The following is a 19,933-nucleotide window of genomic DNA, read 5'->3' on the forward strand; positions in this document are numbered from 1 at the left end:
CCACTTCCATGGTGTGAGCCTGGAGTAACTCCACTGAATACACTGCAGTAAATTTCCATTACCTTCAGCAGAGTTGCTCTGGACTGACAGTTCAGGGTGAGCTGACTCAAACCACTCAGAGCATCAGAAGGGCACTGAAGACAAGCCATTACCACGAGGAGCTTCTCACGGGAAGCTGTTGTGCTGCATGGGAATGAGAAAAGGAAAATGCTGTGGGAGACAGCCAGCCAGGCTGCATCATTACCAGGGGCGTCCTTGTGAATGCTGCTGTGAAGGAGGCACGTTGTATCAGGCTCTGGGAGAGAGAAAAGGAGGACAGGTGGACATGGGAGAACATCTTGAACAGCCATAGCTGTTTTCAGTCTCTGGGAGATGCCTTCCCCTGAGTCCTCCTACATTCCTTTACAGGACCTATCACACACATGTGAGTTTCCCAAGAGGCAGAGCAGCCCATTACAGCGTTTGCTGACAGGGAGAGACAGGAGTGCTCTCTTCAAGACTCAGCTTCTCTCCTTCTGAGAACAGAGTGGGGCTGGTGCCTTCTAACCTCACTCCCTCCTTGGAGGCCGTGTTAGAAATTCAGTTCTTGTTCCTCTGATGAGGAAAAGTGGTGGAGCTTTTCACAGCAATTGGTTTACTTTTCTGTCTTCTAAAACCTTTTTCCAGTGGACCGTGGTTGGTGTCAAGAGCATTCCTGGGGGGAACAGAGAGATCAGGAAGAAAAATTACTGTCAGGGCTGCTTCAGCAATGGGCCTAATTTAATGGATGGCTGTGACCCAGGTTGGAGGTTCAGTAGTAAAGTGATGCAAGTCAAAGAAGAGAAGATAGGTCATGTAAATAACATCGTTCAGTGTGTTTACTGTGAGCAAGCAGAATGTGAGTCGGGGAGAAATCTGTCTTTGTCAGGGACTCCGGCTGATCCATTTCTCCATGGATCAGCTGCACGTAAAGTTAATCTGCTTATGCAGCAGCTGAGAAACTAAGATGCCCTCAATGCCCTCATCTCATCCCTGCATCTAGTTAGAGTCTCAAAATACCAGGGGAGCGCAAATTCCATCTACATTTGGCGTGTGACCACCCTTCATACCTGTCCTGTTTCCTCTTCTCTACCATAGGTTGCTGGGTGGGACTGACTTGAAGCAGGAAGTCCTGTCTGAAGACCCATCTGGGGTGGAAACTTGTGGGCTTAGAGAGTGCAGTGCCCTCAGCCTCGGTGTCACTTTGGACTGTCTGGACTACTGCCTCAGGTGGCCAAAGGAGTCACATGTATGTTGTGTCCTCCAAGGCCCCATGCCTGGGCTGGCCTCCATGGCTGGCTCATTGTCCTCACTAGCTGCAGCCATGTTGGCCAAGCTTCTTCTGCATGGCTGTGGGTTAGGCCGAAGGGCTGGCTGCCTTATGGAAGAGAAAGTGCTGCAGATCTGCTCCTCTTGCCTTCTGCAGCCTGCCAGAGGGTCTGGTTCCTTTCTGCTGCTTATGGAGAGTGGCCCTGGCCCTTCATTGCCCTTGTTCACATCCAGTGAAAAGTGCTGTTCTGTGGGGTGTCCATGTGGGGTACAGACAGTACCCAGGCAGCACCCCTGTATGAGGCTGTATTTGCCCATTTCCTATTTAAAGCCCCAGTGGAGAGGACCGACCAATGGACTGGATGGGGATGTCCTGTGTCAGGGCTGACGGAGATGTACTGGGCAGGCTGGGGCAGGTGGGGAGCATATGACCTTATCCCAGCCTGACATGCATATTACCCCAGCCACTGTGGGCTGTTGTGCTCAGCAGAGGAAATCCTGGGCAATCTGGTTTGACCAGCATCAGTGTGTGCCCTGGGATGCAATCACAGAAGCTCAAATGCCGCAACAGGAAAAAGAAGAAAACCTCTATTTTTGTCCTAATTTAAAATCAGCTGAAATATGTAGGTTGTGAGATTCAGTATGATGTTTGTAAACATTAGTAACAAATGTGTAATTTAATCTGCTTCCTTTTTTATTTCTTTCATTGAGAGTATCATTTAGGATATGTCATCCTTTATTTTATAATAATGTTTATAGCAACGTAGCAAGGGCCAATCAGAATTAATCTATGATGCTTCCCTCTGGTTCAGTGTTTATTTCTAGATAGAAACACTGGGAGATAATTTACATTGAATGTAGATAGTATTTACCACACTTTGAACTGTGTTCCTTGTCACCTTACCTGTATGGGCCAGTACAATTACTTTCCTTTTGTTGTCTATTGCCACCTTAAGGTCCACATAAGAGATGATACAATGGCTGTTTAATTCACAGTGAACCCATCAAGGTCTGTACTCTTGTAATTTCCTGTAACAAATGCTTGCAAGGTCATTGCTATGGGGATGATTCACGTTAGACTCCCAGGGACTCTGCTACCTGCTCTTGCAGAGCTCTGCAGCATCAAGCTCCACATTGGGCATGTTCCAATTTCAGTTTGAAATATCTGTCTGGGCAAAACGACTGATGGTCAGGACTCTCCTTTCATGCTGCATCATGACAAAGTAGGGAAATCTTTGAAGGAACCGTTTAGCAGATTGAGGGAATGTTGTGTTTCCATGGCAGAGCATTTGGGATTGAGAAATGCTGGGGTCAGTCCATGCATGTGTATGCATATCCTTGACTTCCCTATTGTAGCTGGTTTTCTGTGGTCTCGGTCACATGCACCCCTTTTATTTAGCTTTACTCTCTGGAGGAGGACCATAGCCAGTGCGTTCTGAAAATACCTCTTCCTAATTGCTTTATCTTTCCAGCTGTATTTTAAAGAACAGCAGGTCAGCCAGCCAGACCTCTCTGACTTTAAACAGGTGTATCCTAAAAAGGACATTGTTTTTCTAAGACCCCCTCATCCTCACAACCCTAGAGATTTTTCTCCTTGATTAGCACCACATACGGCAACATCCAGTTCTCATCACCTGAGATCCTTCAATGGATTCTCAGTCTCAAAAATTTAATTAAACTGTTTAACAAATCACTTTCACAGTGAGACATTAGCAGAAAGCAAGATGCTTCTCTTTGTTTAAGAAAGCAAGAGTCATGTATAATATCAGTTAATTGGTTCAACTAAAACTTGGGTAATTCAGTTACTTCAGAGTGACTGGGATTTAATAATGAACACCTTCAGTTTAATAGCATTACAGTGCTCAGGACGCATGAAGATGTGCAACAGGCTTATGTGTAGGCAAAGCTATATGCCCAGGGCTGCTACAATCAGCTGTGTGCTCTGTGGTCCATGCAGTGCTGAAGGTGTCTTCAGCCAAAGAACAGACACCAAGGGCATGATCCTGCTGTGGATAAAGGGAGGAGCAAACAGCAGTCGGCCAGAGAGGAGTAATTATTTCTGGGGACCTCTTCAAAAAGGTCATCCTCAAATGGTTTTAGTACAGCCTCTTAAGGCTGTTCCTCAAGACTGTTTCTGTTACAGTGATCTACATTTTTAGCCCATTTTTTTCAAGAAATGAAGCTTTACAGTCACACCATCTGTCTGCAAGTCCCCCTCTGAGAGCCTTTGTGCCTCTTGTCCATTTGTGGCAGAAGCATGCAGGTCTGCAAAACCTCACGTTCCTCAGCGTGCCGAGAAAATCGTTAACTGTTGTCAGACACAGAGTAATTTTTCCATTATGCTGAGGGGTGAGGGAAGGACTGGAGACCCATCAGGAGGTGTGCATAGGGGCAGAACACAGATGCTTTGGAAACCAGGTGTCTAGTTCTGCTGTTCACTGAATTGCTGTTCTTTCTCCCCAAAGAGACACTCATCAACTTACTTGGAGATGTTTTTGCATGTAAGTAGGGCTGTACCTTAATGTACCTCTCCTTCAGTTGTTTCTGAGCCTGAATCCTTCCTCCTTCCTCTCACTTTCTCCACAACCCATCTGGTTGGGACCTGCTGTGCTCTGAGCCAGGATAAGGCAACGGGCACTTTCCATGCTGGGGAACCACAGCTGCCGCCTGGCTGTGTCCTGCATGCCCACTGTCATGCTGCTTGACTCTGCCATGGGGCAGCCCCTGTGTCTGCCTGAACAGTTGTACTTTACCCTGCTACGTGAAGAACAGCATGAATCCCTTTCTCTTTGCAAGCAGGTTCTTTAATTAATTTCTTTTTAAGGCTGGATTAAATTGCAGGGAGCTCTTGAGTACAGATTCCAGTGGCTCTAATCTTGCCATGTATGCTGAAAATGAGCTTCCAGGGTGTCACAGCACCCTGTGCTTGCAGAGGAACCTGTTTATCTGCTGGGTGAAACACTGCTGACAGTTTTACTTTCGTCACCCCTGCAAGGTTTTTATTCTCACCATTCCACTGTATTAACTTTCAGTGTCTTTGTGACAAGTTTGATCTTGCAGCCTCTCTTTAATTTGGGCCAGACATTCAAATTATTGGTAGAAGTTCTGAGATGCATTGACTAATCTTTCTGTATACTTTAGATTTATGTGTGATTTGAAAGCAAAGGTCTGTTGCTCCACAGTGCTTGGTAGGACTGTTTTTTCAGATGTAAAAAAAGATTCATTTCTAGCATTAGACAATCAACTTCTCGTTCATCGGTTTTCTGTGGAGATGACAAATTCTCCCTCCCCTAGTTCTATCCTGTTGTATTGACTCAAGGTCCAGCATCTATAAGATTGGAAAATGCTTTGAAATGTATTACTATTTTTTTTGCAAGTCTACTTGCTTTTGATATACTTCAGTATTTTTCAAAAGTTAACACTATTGAAGTTTACTTTTAAAAATATTTACCCCAAAGACAGTGGGTGTATAGGGACAGAATAGGAATAGGCTCCTGAGATACCCACAAAGCAGTATCAAGCATATGAGATCATGCTGCAGACTTATGATTTCTCAGTGGGGACTTTTAAGGATGTTTTGTTATGGTCACAATGTAGTTGTATTCGTCTAACAAGCTAATCGTCACCTTCAGTTTCTACCCATGGGATAGCTAAGCTTTATAATTACTAAATGCAAAGATTAGTGAGGATACCTGACCATGAGCTGCAGGGATCAGTGGAATTGGGGGTTTTATGACTTCTTGGCTGTTTTGTCCTGGTTCAGGCTAAGGTGAAGGGAGGCATTTGGGGACCACTGTGTCTGTCTACCACAGTGCCACTGAAGACGGTCAATATGCAGAGAAGTTGAATGTGTTCCTTGGCTCGCAACTGAGCTGCAAGCCTGGATTGCCGGGCAGTAAGAACATCAAATGCTGTCTAAGCCATGGCTCTGAGCCACAGTCTGCGTTTCCTTCCAGCGGTATTGAAATGCTTCCCTCTGTCTAGACTATTTCATGTCCTTTTCAGTGCCTTTTTTATGCCCAGAATTTTGTGGCAGCAGCCTGGGAGCATAATATCATTGCCCTGGAGAAACAGACGTCAAGATGGAGAGAAGTGTTAAGACTGTTTACTCGTTCACATGCAGTGTTATACCCATAAAGAACAACTGCCTTTCTTCGAGGCCATCTTGTTGCCTACATAGTTTATGTAAATATTCTGAAAGCGGTTTTATATCTAGCTGCTAGTGAATCTACTTGAAGTAGATTCACTTGTTTTCCTTCTAGATCTTAATGAACACAGAAATCACAAGAGTTAAGTTTTTTGGTAGAGGACATGCTAGAAACTGCTAGTTCAAAAACATTAGGCACAGCAATTAAAGCATAATTGCTATTAATAGTTGTCTTCCTAATCAGACTTATCTCTCTCGCTTCTTACCTCAGAGGATTTTTTCTTCTTTGTGTTTTTCTGGAAATGTATTTGTTATGGATGAAACTGAAGCCAAACCATGGTCATAAACATGTTTGGTAAATATTTTTAATTAAATGAGTCCAGCACACACACTAACTTTGGTCCCCCGGCAGAGCTGTATGGGGATGGATCTGTTTTCCTCTCCCTGCTTAACAGTGAGCTGCAACTTCTAGTAACAGTGCAGTTAGAATGGTGCACTGGAAGCAGAGCAGACCATGCAATCACCCCCAAGACCAGTAGTTCTTTATAAATAAGGACATAAGCTGCTTCTGAACACGAGTATGCTCACCTGCCTGTGATCACCAGGTCTCCTCCTACTGCCCTGCTATCTCCAACCCCAAATACCAGCCACCTGTGAAGCAGTTAGTAAATACGAGTCAGGAAGGCTGAAGGATATGTTATGGCTGGCCTTCAGGTTTCAGAGTAAGTGCCCCAACCCCTCCATTTCCCTGTGAATTCAGGGGAGTTTTCCTGTTGTGTACTGGCCTTGCCTTTTACCGTTAGGTACCTGAGACACAGGCAGTGCTGTACCCATGAGCAGATGCTTGTGCTTTATCTGCCACAGTGCTTCACCTCATGCAAGCCACTGAAGCACTGTCCCAGACTCACATGGTGAGATACTGCAAACCCTTGTCCTGCGGCCTCCCTGGCTTTTGGTCTGTTCCCATCTCCTCCCAGGCAGTGCCACTTCCTGCCTGTCTTTCCATGGCTTCCTCCTAAACTTGCAATTTATATATTCTGACAATAATATTTATACTGCTTATATATTGTGTTATATACATGAGGCATCATACCACATCTGGAGATGCTTGTGATTTCTGGGCAGAGTTTAAGTGGTCAGGGACTACCGCCAAATCGAACTGGGGCTCTCCTTGACTGTGCCTGAGCCCAGCCCTGTGCACAGGGCAAGGCCCTCTGCTCACCCCATGAAACTAAACTGCTTTTAATGGTGTATCTTAGCCTTTAATTCATTTGCAACTCTGGTTTTAAATAGTGCCATCACTTGTGTAATTCTTACCTTGGTGGCTGTATCATTTATCTGAGGCATTAAGCAGGACCTGGCTGCTCAGACAGAGGTGTCCCCATCACAAAAGTCAGAGCAAGAGATGATAGTGGCAGGTGTCACTAGTTTCTTTTGCAAGCAAGATGCTAAGGAGGACACCTTGTGATCTGCACATTCCAGCCCTTGACACAGTATCTGTGGAGACTTTAAACTTACAGTCCGGCACAGTTCAATCTCATGCCAACTGCATTTCTCTCTGAACATCCGTGTTAGCGTAGTGGCAGTGTCAGATATGCTCTGTTATTCCTGACTTCCTCTGTGTTACTTCGTGCAGAGAACAGATTTTTCTTCTGTCTTGGTTTTATCTTTCCTGCATGCTCTTTCCATCACACTCATCTGTTCTTCCTCACTTTCTGTGGTTCCCCTGTTCCTACTTGCTTCCTTTTCCTTTTTTCTCTTTTCCAGTATTCATATTCCCCCCAAGTGCCTCTGTGCAACTACAGGAGAAATCCCCAAACAATCTGCCAGCCGTTTGAAGAGTGGTTGTATTCTTCCATGTCAGCTTAATTACTGCATCCCATTGAGGATACGAAGGTTTTCTGGGAGGAGAGAGACGAGGCAGCTCTGAATATGGCATTCAGCCTGGGGAGTGTGCCTGGGGGATTGCAGTTCTCCTGTGGGATGCTGCCTGCCATCTGGCCTCTTGACACCCAGTCTGTGCCTCCAGCATCTTACTGTGTTGTATTTATTAGGGTTGGTTTCTTATAGACCTGTCCCTCAGGTGCTGAGCTTTTCAGCTGGGGTCTAGAGGAGTGCTTAACTGTGCTCAGAATTAAGCACGTTGTTTAGTAGTTGGCTCAACTGGATCAGAATTCACCATGCCTCGCAGGAACAAGCATACGCTGCACAAAACACACAAGGGTAAATAAAATCTAACAGGGTAACTAGAAATGGCTCCCACCTGGTTTAGCTCCTATGCAATTGATCTACTGGCTTCTCTATGTGCATATGTAGATTCTCATTTTCCCACACCCTGGGTTCTGAGTCTGCCTCACTTACCTGGCCATCACCAGTATTGATGAACTGAACTTCTCAGTGCATGAACTTTGCGGGAAAATCCATGTTGCTTTCCACATCTGAACACCTTTACTGTCCAAACACTGTTATTTCCTGGAAATAGCATAATGTTGTTCTTTTTAAAGAGCCTCATCCTGTGAGGAGCTGAGCTCACTTCATTCCCACTGACTTCTTTGTCAAATGAATATATTCCACAGCCTGCTAACAATTGTCTACCCCTTGACTTGTTTTAGTGATGCACAAGTTGGGGAGCAAACACATAGCCTTCTGGAGAGTGGCAATGGAAGTAATATACAGGGGTTGGGCCAAACCTTACTCCACATCCTGCTCAGGCTAAACCAGAACATAATACTGCCTGACCTACCCCATCTATAATGAGAGCCAGAAGGCCTTCTGGTGCCTAAATAGGAAAACTACAGCTATGATGACATTCAATTTGAATCTTGGTTGCTTTTTAAAGATCATTATTTCAAGGTGGACTGTGGAACACTGTATGCATCAAATCAGTGTGTTTCTTGACTAGACAGGGTCACATCATCTATGTGCTTTTTACAGAAATAGCTTCCAGATGTAACCATTGTGTCACGGTACATTTATGAAATTTGGCAGTATTGCATGATGTGTGTGGGGGTTTGTGTGTGATGGTAAATCTATGCACCAATCTCATCTCTGACCTGCAGATGTGGTTTGTCCCACCCTCTTGGTCTTTGTGTACTTTCCTATTTCAGGACGACAATAAACAGCTCTGGGTGGTGACAAGACAAAGCCAGGGCTTAAACACTGGGCCTGAGCTTTCTTCTGATGGCATAAAGAGCCATGGAAACAAGAGTCAAGGCATTTGAAAGCCTCCCAAAGACATGAACAAGGGTCTTCAGTAGCCAGCATCTCCTCAGACAGTCACTTGAAAGTCCACAGAAATACAGAACTCCTGCTGGGCTTCAGCCAAGTCCAGCAGAGAACTGCTGCTGGGGGAGCAGCATCACCTCCAGCTCTAGGTGGGCCATAGGAGTTCCCATGTGTTTCACCATCCCTACGCCCAGGGAAGTCAGCCAGACTTATGTCATTCCAGAGACCCACTCCAGTATGATTTGGGGCCTCTGGCAGGGATCTGAACATTGACTGTGAAGTTACTTGTCCACACACAGAACTATTGCAAAAGCACATTAGCCTGCTCTACCATTAGCTTCTCTAGTGGGAAGACAGCTGGGTTTCCCAGTCTCCAGTGAAAAATGAGAACAAAAATGCTTCCCACTTTGGAACTATTTGACATTTTTTTCAAGGCCTTTTAATGCTGGTAAATGGTGTTAGAAAAAACCAAGCATGAATTAAACCAGGTCTGTTAAATGCTTTCATTCTTTCAGATGACAGGCACCAAACATCTCTCAAATGACTGTTCCTGTTAGATTATTGTTACTGGTTTAATGCGGAAGTTGTCTTTGGACACACTCTAAGGCTATGGTGTTGTCTGGAGCCATGGGGGAAGATACTGCTGTGTCACATGCATCCTTCTCTGGTGTCAGCCACTTTGAGCAGGTTGACACTTACGGTGTGAAGATGGTGCGAGCCATCTTCTTCAACAGCAGGAGTTAGGGCAGGAGAAGACATCAAGAGTGCTTTATTGCTATGCTGCATGACAAGCCTGGTAATCCTCTTAAAAGTGGGGAAAAATAATCATAACCCTTTCCGAAGAGCTTTCTCATTTAAAAAAATGCCACACAAAAGAAAGAGGGCATCTCAGTTTTTTTCCTGGTCATGCGCAGTTACAGCCATCAAAGCATATGGTGAGTGATGAACAGTGACATGTCAGAGTTTAGTTACATCTCGTGTCATAGAAGGCAGCCTTTAAGAGATTTTTAATCATAAAACTAGATTAAGAAAGGTTTTTCTCCTGGTAGAAGTTAAATAAAACAGCTTGCAGAGTCTTGGGAAGCTGTTTCAAGTGGGGATCCCTAAAGTCCTCTTGTGGGTCATCAGATTGGTTTCTACTTCATCAGATCTCATCCTCAGCATGCACAGTGTGAGGTAAAGACCAAAGCTAGAGGTGACGATATGTTATGACCACCTCTAGAGCTATGCTACCAACAGAGGGTTACCTTTTGTTGGGCATGGCAGGAGCAGAACATCTTACTTGATGTCAGAAGTTTTTCTTGGCTCAAAGAGAAATTAGTGTGGTGGCTAGAGATGGATTAACTGAGGTCATGGAGTGACACAGTCAGCATGGCAGGCTGTGAGAGTGAGAGCCAGTCTGCCTCTGTACCTGTAAGCTATTGCAGCACAGCCCTTTTCTGCACTGGGCAAAAAAGATCTTGTCCAGCATTTTAGTGAGTGCATGGACTGAGTCTACTCCAGAGCAGATATGGACCTCTTCAGTGGCGGGGCAGTGCTAGTACACAGCAGTGTAAAAAGAAAAAGCTGCCAGAGGCGTGAGTTGGATTTGTGGGCTGCTGGCTCTCCGCAGAGTGTACTTGGATAGATATCATTTGAACGAAAAGCTTCCGTCTCTGTTGTACGCTACAGACATCTTCACATCTAGCAGGTCACTTGGGTGGTTATTCACTGCAACTGTCATTTTCTCTAATATTTCACTTTGTGAATGTAAGATGGTGCTAGAGAATGAAAAACAGTTGAGCTCTGAAGACTAAAAATAATAAAGCAGGCAAAATTTGAACTCTGTGCTTTGTGATGGGTTGCTCAATGTAAGATGATCTTGAAAACATACAAAAGTGTGAGGCCAGGCTGGCACTCTGTGTGGACCCCTTTGTGAGTCCTTACAGACTCGAGCCTGGGTGCTCACATTCATGCCTTTCAGGTTATTACGTTAAAGAACACAGATAAGGCTGCTTCGCTCAAAACCCCAGGAGATGTTGGCCTCCATATCTTGTCTTGCTTTTGAAGTAACAGATGTAACCTATTTGTTGGATGCCTGAAGGGCATTAGGAAAAGGTCAGTGGTTAGAATACAGATTACATTAAAAGTGTATTAAAATAGCACAATTCATTAGATTTAAACTATGAGGAGCAGAATGTTTGGAGTTAAGGGTGGGATTGCTTTTATAACCCCCTTTGAGCTTCAGGGCCCATTTTGTGTAGAGGAATTTGAAGTGCAGATAGTTTTGCATACCTTTTATTTGCCTTGTTATAAAATATTCATACTGTAGTTCAAGGGAACTGAAGTGAGGACTTCTGAGTCTGCTTCTGTGACTGATGTGATGTATGCACTGTCTCTATTCCTTTTTTTCCCAGTATATAAGTTAAGAGCCATACCCCATTTGTGATTCCTACATGACCATCCCACTCAAGTTTTGCCACCAACAAGCAGGATAACCTTACACCACTGTTGGGTCTCTGAGCATCTGCCACTGATGTGCGTGCTCAACCTCGCCGCTCTCTGGCAACCAGCTCACAGATGGCATTATACAGTTTAAAAAAGAGTCACACTTCCTTCCCTAGGAGACCATATTGATGCTGAAAATGCTTTCGTGGTCTACCACTGAACTACACAAGTGGACAAATGGGTACATCATAGAAATCATCACAAAACATACCTTAATGAACTTTTTTATCTACCAAAAGCAGTCAGATTGCACTGGAACCTAAACTCTTTCCTTTTTTCAGTCATTTTGAATTCTACAAGTTCCAAAAAATATTATCTTGGGATGACAAACCCATTCTCCTGGGATCTTTTTTTTAAGTATTTTAATAGGGTTGCTTTCAGCCTCCTGCGTGTTTTCATGGGTCTGTGGAGAGCCCCATGAGGAGATGTGCATCAGAATGAGTGAAAAGCGTGGTGTACCAATCCCAACCATGCTGATAATCATTGACTGTAGAGTGCCAACCACCCTTTGGACAGCAGGAAAGTGCTTCTGATATATATGCTAACAGCCGTGGTTATCTAGTATCCTTAATGTAAATGCATGGCTCTGTTCATTAAGCAGAAGCAATAGCTTGAACATCTAAGTCTCCAGCAGAATGGCACTGCTCAGGCAGGTGCCATTTGTCACTTCATTGCTTGTTGTTACTGTTTGGTACGAGTGGGATGATGAGCCATTACAGATACGACTTACTCTAAGAGCTTCCTTTTGTGTTCAAAAAAGTTTGGCCAAGAGCAAAAACCTCATGTTACAAATGAGAAGTTTCATTTTGTTTTCAGATACCACTCAGTGCTTCAGTTGCCATCAGCCTGATCTCCTGTAGGAAGAGTGGCTGCTGCTTGGATGAAGGGCAGAAATGAGGGGTGAGAGGCTGCCCAAGTAGCCTCATCTTTGTGGTCAAAAACTTTAGCTGAGTATTGCAGGCGATAGTTCAAGGACAGGTTGTACTGAGATTTTTGTAAACAGCGCCACCCCCCACCCCCCCACCCCTTTATTTTTGCTTATTCCCTTTTAACAGGTTTCTGTCACTTCCTACCCTGTGCGGAGGTAATGCAAAGTCTTTAAATATTTTTAGCAGCTACTGAGGTGGAAACAGGCTGAGGCAGGTACCCTGAGACACAAGGTGGTTCCCAAGGAAAGGAATAAGGAATCAGTTTAATGATGTCTTGAGTTTGCAAAGAAAGGAGAGGTGAAATAGGCCTCCACTAAGGTAAAATTGGTCTCTGCATAGTATGCTCCAGTGTGCCACAGTCTGTGTTGCTTTGCCCTGTACTTAATTCCTGGATCTTCATCTTCTCAGCCCTATTGGTATCTGCTGCAGCAAACTGGCCACTCAGCTGAAAGGACTCCTCTCATTTTCACTGTGTTCATTTTACTGCAGCAGCATATGGGGTGTGAGACCCTATGTGAGACCATATTGTTTTCCTAAGGGCTGGCACTACCATTTTAAACTTAATGCAGCCACTGATGTAGCTTCATGAATACAGACGAGCTGCCTCCTTCCTTCCCCTGATTCCTGGTGGGGTGACACTGTAGGGTGCTCTCTCACTGTCTGCAAAAGTGATCTGAAATGGGGAGAATCAAGATGTCAAGCTGAGTTCACACCTGAATTAGGATGGAGTAACCCCAAACTTATCCTCACAGACTACTCTCAGGCTCCACCAGGGTTGTCCCAGGACAACCCAGATCAGAATTTGGCTCAAAACAAAAAGCTGCTACAACACTACTGTTCCCTACTACAGCTTGTTCCTGCATCTTCAGTCCCTGAACAAGCAAGTGTGGAGCAAGCGCCATCAGCGACAAGCAGAGTCTGTTAGCACATCTTCATAGTCCTGTCGTTGGAAAGCTGTCTCTGGTAAGAACAGATTGTCTTCCTTCAACATGTCCATGTGCTGAAGGAGGAGAAGATTTGCTTCTCTAACTCTGCCCCTGATCCATGAAAGCAATGGCAGAAAACAGCTCCGCTTATTCTTCTGGAAATAGAAGATTATAGCCTAAGCCAATCAAACAAATAAGACCACTCTGTAGTTTAACAAGAGTGACCCAATGAAGCAGCCAAGGGACTCTCCCTCCAGGAACGCTATCTGCAGGGCATCCATCGCTCACTGCCAGGTGCTGGCAGGAACCCCTGCTCCTCGTGGACCAAGATCGATGTTGGCATCCAAAGACTGAAGACAAAAGAACTCCTCTAGTCTCCTCCACCACAAGCAAAACAGACAGCAAGTCCATGACAACAACTTCCTTTGGCTACCCTGGAGACATGATGCTCCAGGCAGCCGCCGGCCCTGGCTGTACCCAAAGCAAACTGAGTAGCAGTGCAGCCAATAAGGGAGGCCCTGCAGGAACTGCAAGATGTCCTGCTGTCTCTGAAACATGTAGGAATGGGATGGAAACTACCTCACCTGATAGTATCCCGATGTCAGGACTGTCACTAATTCTTCCTGAAGGCAGTAAGAAATTGCTTTCCTGTGGGTGGGGTGGTCAGTGGTTGCTGTGAGGATCTGAGGAGGCAGGGATGCTGCTCAGTGCCTCTGCCTGTACAAATGCCTGTTGGTTCTGCATGGAGCCTCTTAGTCATGGCTAGCTGGCTGAGTATTATCTCAAAATGTACAAGGCAGTTCTGTAGCTTCTTGCTCTGGGTTTCATTAAGAGCGCTACCAGCAATGGACTTGCAGCAGGTGGGAGGAGCTTTACCCTTACTTTTCTTGATTACACTGAAAATTCTGAAAGTGCAACATTTCCTGTCCTGCTTGCTCCCTCCATTAGGGAGAGACAGGTCAGCTGTCTCTTGTGAATGTACAGGAATGAATGGTATTCTGTGATGAGTCAGTCTCTCCAACTGAGGGATGCTGCCCAGTCCATGACTCACCACGCCTCAGTTGATACTGCATCAATACAAATGCTGCAGAGAAACCAGCATCTGGCTGGGTGCTCCTCACCTGGGAAGTCTTCCCTGTTTGGTCCCTCCTGGGGAAGAGGTTGACATGCTGAAGGTGCTTTTTAGGGTGGTTGTAAGGATCTTGGCCTGCACGGGTCTGCAGAGCCCCCCAGGCTGGTCACAGGGTTCATTTCTGCCATCGGGAGCAGGGATGCCTCTGCACCCACTGAGGGGACCCCTGCCTCGTGGGGAGCTTGGACACAGGAGGCAGGGGATGCCCACTCCCATCTCTGATGCTTATTTAAGGAGCAGCTTTGCACAGCATCAGTAAACCTGCTGCTGTCATTTAGCAGTCACGAAGTGAGACAGACTTGGGAAAGCAGGCTATGGGAGGAGGGTGGGAGCAAGGCATGAGCTGATTTAGAAAATAGGCTCTGCAGCATTTAGGAGCGTGCACGCACAAAGCTGCCTGTCTCTTCTTTGAGCTGAATAACGCACAGTTATTGTAAGTGGCCCTGTTATAATTAGAGGTGTACTGACCTGCGTGACAGCAGCAAGTTGTCAAATGCCACCCACAGGCTAGTAAGCGGGATGAGTAATTTGTACCGCCACCGTCTCTCCTTCTTCAGTGACGGCACTGGCGGCTGGAGAGGGTCCTGGCTGCCCAGCTTGTTTCCGGAGCCCCACCACCAAGGAAGAGGAGGAGAAGGAGGAAGGGCCCTGCTCTCACCTGGTTACTGTTGCTTGGCAAAACCACTCCCTCCACATCTGCTTCTTCAGTACAGTGGTTCTGCCTTCCAAAAAGGCAGTATCGTGATGGGGCATCTTAAATCCAAGCACAGGTGCAAGAGAAAGTAGAGGAGAGGGATGGAAATGTTCCTGAACATTTTGTGACAAAAAGTACCTAAAAATATTTGTGTTTTCATGTACAGCTTCAGAGAAACAGACTTGTAATTGTATGGATGTGTGCTCCAGGCTGTAGTCTGCTGGGCTCTTGAGATGAAATTTTGGCCCCACAGAAATAAATTATGAACTTCCACTGACCTCTCAGGGCCAGCGTTTTGCCTGGGCACCAGGAGCAGCACTGGAACGGCTTAGCTGGGCTCTGCTCCTCACCTTCCCTCTGCTTCCATATTAGGCACATTTATACCTGGGAGATTTTAGCTGATGTATTTGTGAGGACAGATGCCTTCAGGGTCTCTGGGTAAGGTGAGGAGAAGTCAGTGCCATGTGCTGGGGGGATGCAAAAAGGCTGGGGACACAGAAAACTCCCTGGCTCTGTGCTGTGTGCAGTGGAGTGGGAGTGAGGAGAGCTGCCCTCTTCTGCAGTGCTGGGTGAGGAACATGTGTGCAGCTTGCTGGAGCATCTCCTGCAGCAGCAGGTTGTTGGACTTGCATTTCCCAATGAAGCTTCCCAAAAGAGCACTGTCCTGCTGTAGCAGAGCTGGGCAGCCTGGTGGACTCTACTTGTGGTTAGAGAAAGCTGCTCTACCAGGAGAGGAATTCAAGCATTTCCTTAAAAAATCATGATCTCCTTGTAATAAAAATTTAGAAACAAAAATTTAGAAACACTTCTCAACAAAATCGCTGAAATGGTCTGTGTGTGATTCATCTGGGCTTCCCTTAGTAGCTGCTCCCAGAATGATGCATTTCTTCTTGCTGCGACAGGAGAGACAGAAACATTCAAAAGGAGCTTGTTGTAAAGGGCTTCAGCGTTTGGGGTGGTGGGTGGGAGGCTGGCCATCTGTATGCTCCCATGAAGCTTTGCGGAGACACCAGCCACTCTCCTCCCCAGACCCCTGCGGCTGGATCCCATCCTGGAGGGGCTGCAGGGGTAGGGATGGAGGAGTGCTCCCCCTGACCCACAGCATGTGGACCTTGGGGTCAGGAGGAGGTGGAGAGCCCCTGGGTGTCCACAGGACTGAATCTGGCCTGGGTACCACCCTTCAGGAGATGGCCCTGAGCTTGCTGGGTTGTGCACAGGAGGCTGTACTGGACTACATCCGTTTTGATGCACTGACAGCCCTGTGCTCTGAGGGTAGTAGTGACAGCTTGCTTGTAGGGTTTGAGGGTTTCTTTTCCAGAAAACCTGTGATTTTATCCATTCTTTTATCCATATGAGCTTGAGGATGCTCTTGGCTTTCTGTCTGCAGAAAAGAGGCAGTGTCTTTGCTCTAACTGTGCTGTGAGCCGTAAAGAAAAAAAGATTAATTAGTCATTCTTTCTTTGCCTTTCACTGGGAGATCCCCCTCTGGTCACTGGGGAATTAGGTGCAGCTTTTTTCAGTGTTCAGGTTTTCAAATGGGGAAAGTGGCTGTTCATTATGGGAGCTTTTGGGTCCTGCAGGTAACCCTTCCAGCTGGCAGCAGCACAACCTTCCCTGTAAAACCTGTCCCTGATCACAAGAACTGGCACTTATGGATATTCCTAAATGATTACATTAATTGTTTGCTATTTTTATTCACCCTGTCAGAAACATTTAGTAATTCCTTTTTGTCTCTCTTCCCTTCTTCAGGCTGCTTTCCAGGAAGTCTCAACCCCCTCTTCTCCTTGGCTAGTTGCATCCTCTCTCTGCCTTCTGAAACTCCTTTCCATGGTTATGGATTAGAGTGAGCAGAAGCTAACAACGAACTTCTTCACTGACTTCTCTTTACTTTGCAAAAAATGTTAACTGATTTTTAAGTAGCGAAGCTGTTTGTGCTGTAGAGAAGAGCTGGGATTGCAGTACCTCTTCCAGTCCATTAAGGACCAGCTGCATCTGGGCCAGCACTGTGCCCATTTCCTGGAGGAATGGGTGTCCAACATCAGCATCTCTGTTGAGTCACCATCCACTTCTAATGTCACTTTGATCTAACAGAAAGAGAAACATCTCTGTGAGCTGAAGATCTTCCCATCTGAAACTCTAGGACACTTAATTACCGTGCAGCAGGTACATTTTATGTTGCCATTACAAATAATTTAGCTACAACAATATGGAAGTTTAATTTGCCTTATGTATCTCAATCATTTTGCATGAGAGAGATAAATGTCTTATCATGATTTCATGTGGACGCTTCATCTCCTTTAATGTGGTTACAGGTAAAGGCTGCACAATACATCCCTGCATAAAAATTAACCTTGCAGGCAGTTGGCCTGAATTAAAATGCCCAAACCAGATAAACAGAAACTTTGCTTGCATTATGCCAGTGTTCTAGCATGAATTAATTTAAAATTATCTTACCGTCAAGCACAGAAGAGGGGAAAAAGGCAATATATGCACATGTCCATGTCCACGTAGTCCTGCTGAGCACATACTTGGCTGTTTCTTTCCTTTTTTAGTTTGGAAATGTCAGCACTTTCCGTTCCCATGGGAACCCTGTCTTTTCCATTGGCATTCCGTTGCATTTAAAGATGCTGGGACTAGGGGGGCTGTGGTCTTTCTGGAAGCATGTGCTGACTGTTCCTGGCTCCCAGCTCAGCAGAGAGGGCTGCGTGTGGCAGCTGTGGTCCTTGCCAAGGCGTCCTGCTCCTCTGATTGCCCCAAGCGAGGCTGAGCCCAGCAGCCCTGGGCTTGCAGGGCAGCTTCAGCAAAGGGTGTAACTGGGAGAAGGGGTCAGAAGCTGTTTGAAAACTGTTACAGGCCAGATTGTAAGCTCTCTTCAAAGTTCCTGGTGACCTCATGGCAAAGTACCAGATCTCTCCAGTACAGAGGGAAGCGTGGTGGGCACATAAGCACTGCAGTGAAATGCCTTTCTGACAATGAAACTCACATTCTTCGAGTAAAAACCTAACTTTGCTGTTGTTACAAATGTCCGAGTTAGGAAGATCCATTTGCTACTGAAGTCATCTGTAATGTGATAAAAAATCAGCAACAGACTTTGAGAGGTTCAGCAGTCAGTACTTCTAGGGATTTGTATTCTGGAATATGTTGAGTTAATATAATTCACCGTACACTGAGTTCACTGGGTTTAGGGGTGCCAAGGTGGGGTGGCAAAAGAGTTATCTTCACTGCTCAGTTTTAAAATGCTGCTTCTTAAAAAAGATCCTTTCTGAACAGTAGGACGTGTGAAACAATGCTGCGAACTGCTGACAGGTACCATGGCAATGGGCTTTGCCAGAAGCTGTGCTGCTCTTTGGAGCTGCTTCTCCTATTGACTGAACTATTTTTCACTCCATATTTATGAGTATTCCCACTCCTGAAGGATGCTGACAGCTCCTCCAGATATTGCTAATGTCTCAGGATGGAGGTGTGCAGCCTGTACCCCTGTTTCTGCTGGGCAGAGGGAATCTGGCGGCAGATCTGTCTGCGCCCAGCATGCAGGTTGTGGACAGCAGGAGCTGGGGACATGTGCCATGCTGAGGTGCAAGCCTGAGAAGTGACACAGAGCAAGGTCCCACCACTGATGCACTGAGATAGTACTTGCATCCCACTGTTTCCAGCTGACTTTATGTCCCAGCTTGGCACCTGCCTGCCTCTGGGGCCCCTTCCCTGCAAGCTGCCCTTGCTCACAACACATACTGGAGAATCTTTACCTTTTGCTGTTTGTCTGATGGGGTACCTCAGCTCCCTTTGTTTTGCACAAGATCTTTCTAATGGTCAGGCTGTGCCACCTTGCCCCAGTTCAGAGGTGCTGTGCACTGGAAAGGTGCCATCGGCTGCACTGGGCCCTGTATCATTACTCTCTAGCAGGGCATGTTTTTGCTAACTGCTTGGCAGATGCAAAAATTCAATTACAGCTTGTCAGAGCTGCCCACGTGTTGGAGATGAGAACAAGAGACCACCTCGGTTGTTGCCCCTGGTGCTGAAGGGAAGAGCTCAGTGAGGCTGCGTGCCCCGGTCCTTGTGGCCATGCCTGCCCCTTGCCAGGCTGTCTGTGCTGAGCCCCCGCCGTCACCATCCCATGCCCCTGGCTCCTTCTGGCCCTATGCCCACAGGTCTTCACTCCTGGATCCTACCAGTAGTCGTGGCTGTAGACACTGGTAATTTCTGCTTTGCCACACTGTCCCCTGCTGAAGTGCGTCTGATGCTTTGTGTTGTGTATGGTTCCTTCAGTGGCTCGGGAATGGATTTATTATGCAAGAGTCTAATACAGTCACTCCAGCTGACTAATAAAATGCAGCACTGCATAATGCAATCTTCCTGTTCTGCTGGGAGATGCATACGGGCACTAAATCCCCAGGAAGGCTGGCTCACCCTGCTGAAGAGATGCTACGGCGTGGGGGAGTGGGAGGTCTCACAGGCACTTTCAGGCAGGAGAAACCAGCACTGCCTGCGGTAGGGTCCTGCCCTCTCCTGACAGACCACTCAGTTGGTACCTGTGCTGTCCTCTCCTTCCTGACAGCCCAGACCTGGGCATAGCCCAGCACTCAGGTGCCTGCTGTCCCCCTGACACAGTTTCCCACAGCGCCATTATCTCAGGCTGCCAGGAGCTCCAGCCAGGTTATGCTGGGTTGTGCTCCTATCTCCACTGGCTGACCATGGTTGTGGCAGCGGCTGGGCCAGCGCCAAGCTGGCACAGGCAAAAAGCCTTCCCCCCTCCATCACCCTGGCTTCATGGAGCTGCGACATGGACCACTGTGCCCTGTTCTCAGTGCCGCCATGGGTATGGCGGTGACATCCCTCCATGTTCCCCGTGTGCACATTGCAGCATCCACAGTCACAACAGAGCCAGTGCAAAGCCAAGCTGTGCCAGCCATGGTGCTCAGCCAGCACCATATCCCCGGCAGGGCTGTGCCGCAGTGGAGGCACATGGTGCTCCCCCTCCCTGGTGTGACGTGGCTGAGCTCTGGGAAGCCAGATTTTCAGAACAGGGAGGTTAATTGCTATTTGCTTTCAAAGCCTTTATCTCATTTATAAACTCCTCTCTCTTTCTTCTTCCCTGTCTGCTTTTTG

The sequence above is a fragment of the Falco biarmicus genome, chromosome 7 (assembly GCF_023638135.1).
Source record: "Falco biarmicus isolate bFalBia1 chromosome 7, bFalBia1.pri, whole genome shotgun sequence".
Lineage (NCBI taxonomy): Eukaryota > Metazoa > Chordata > Aves > Falconiformes > Falconidae > Falco > Falco biarmicus.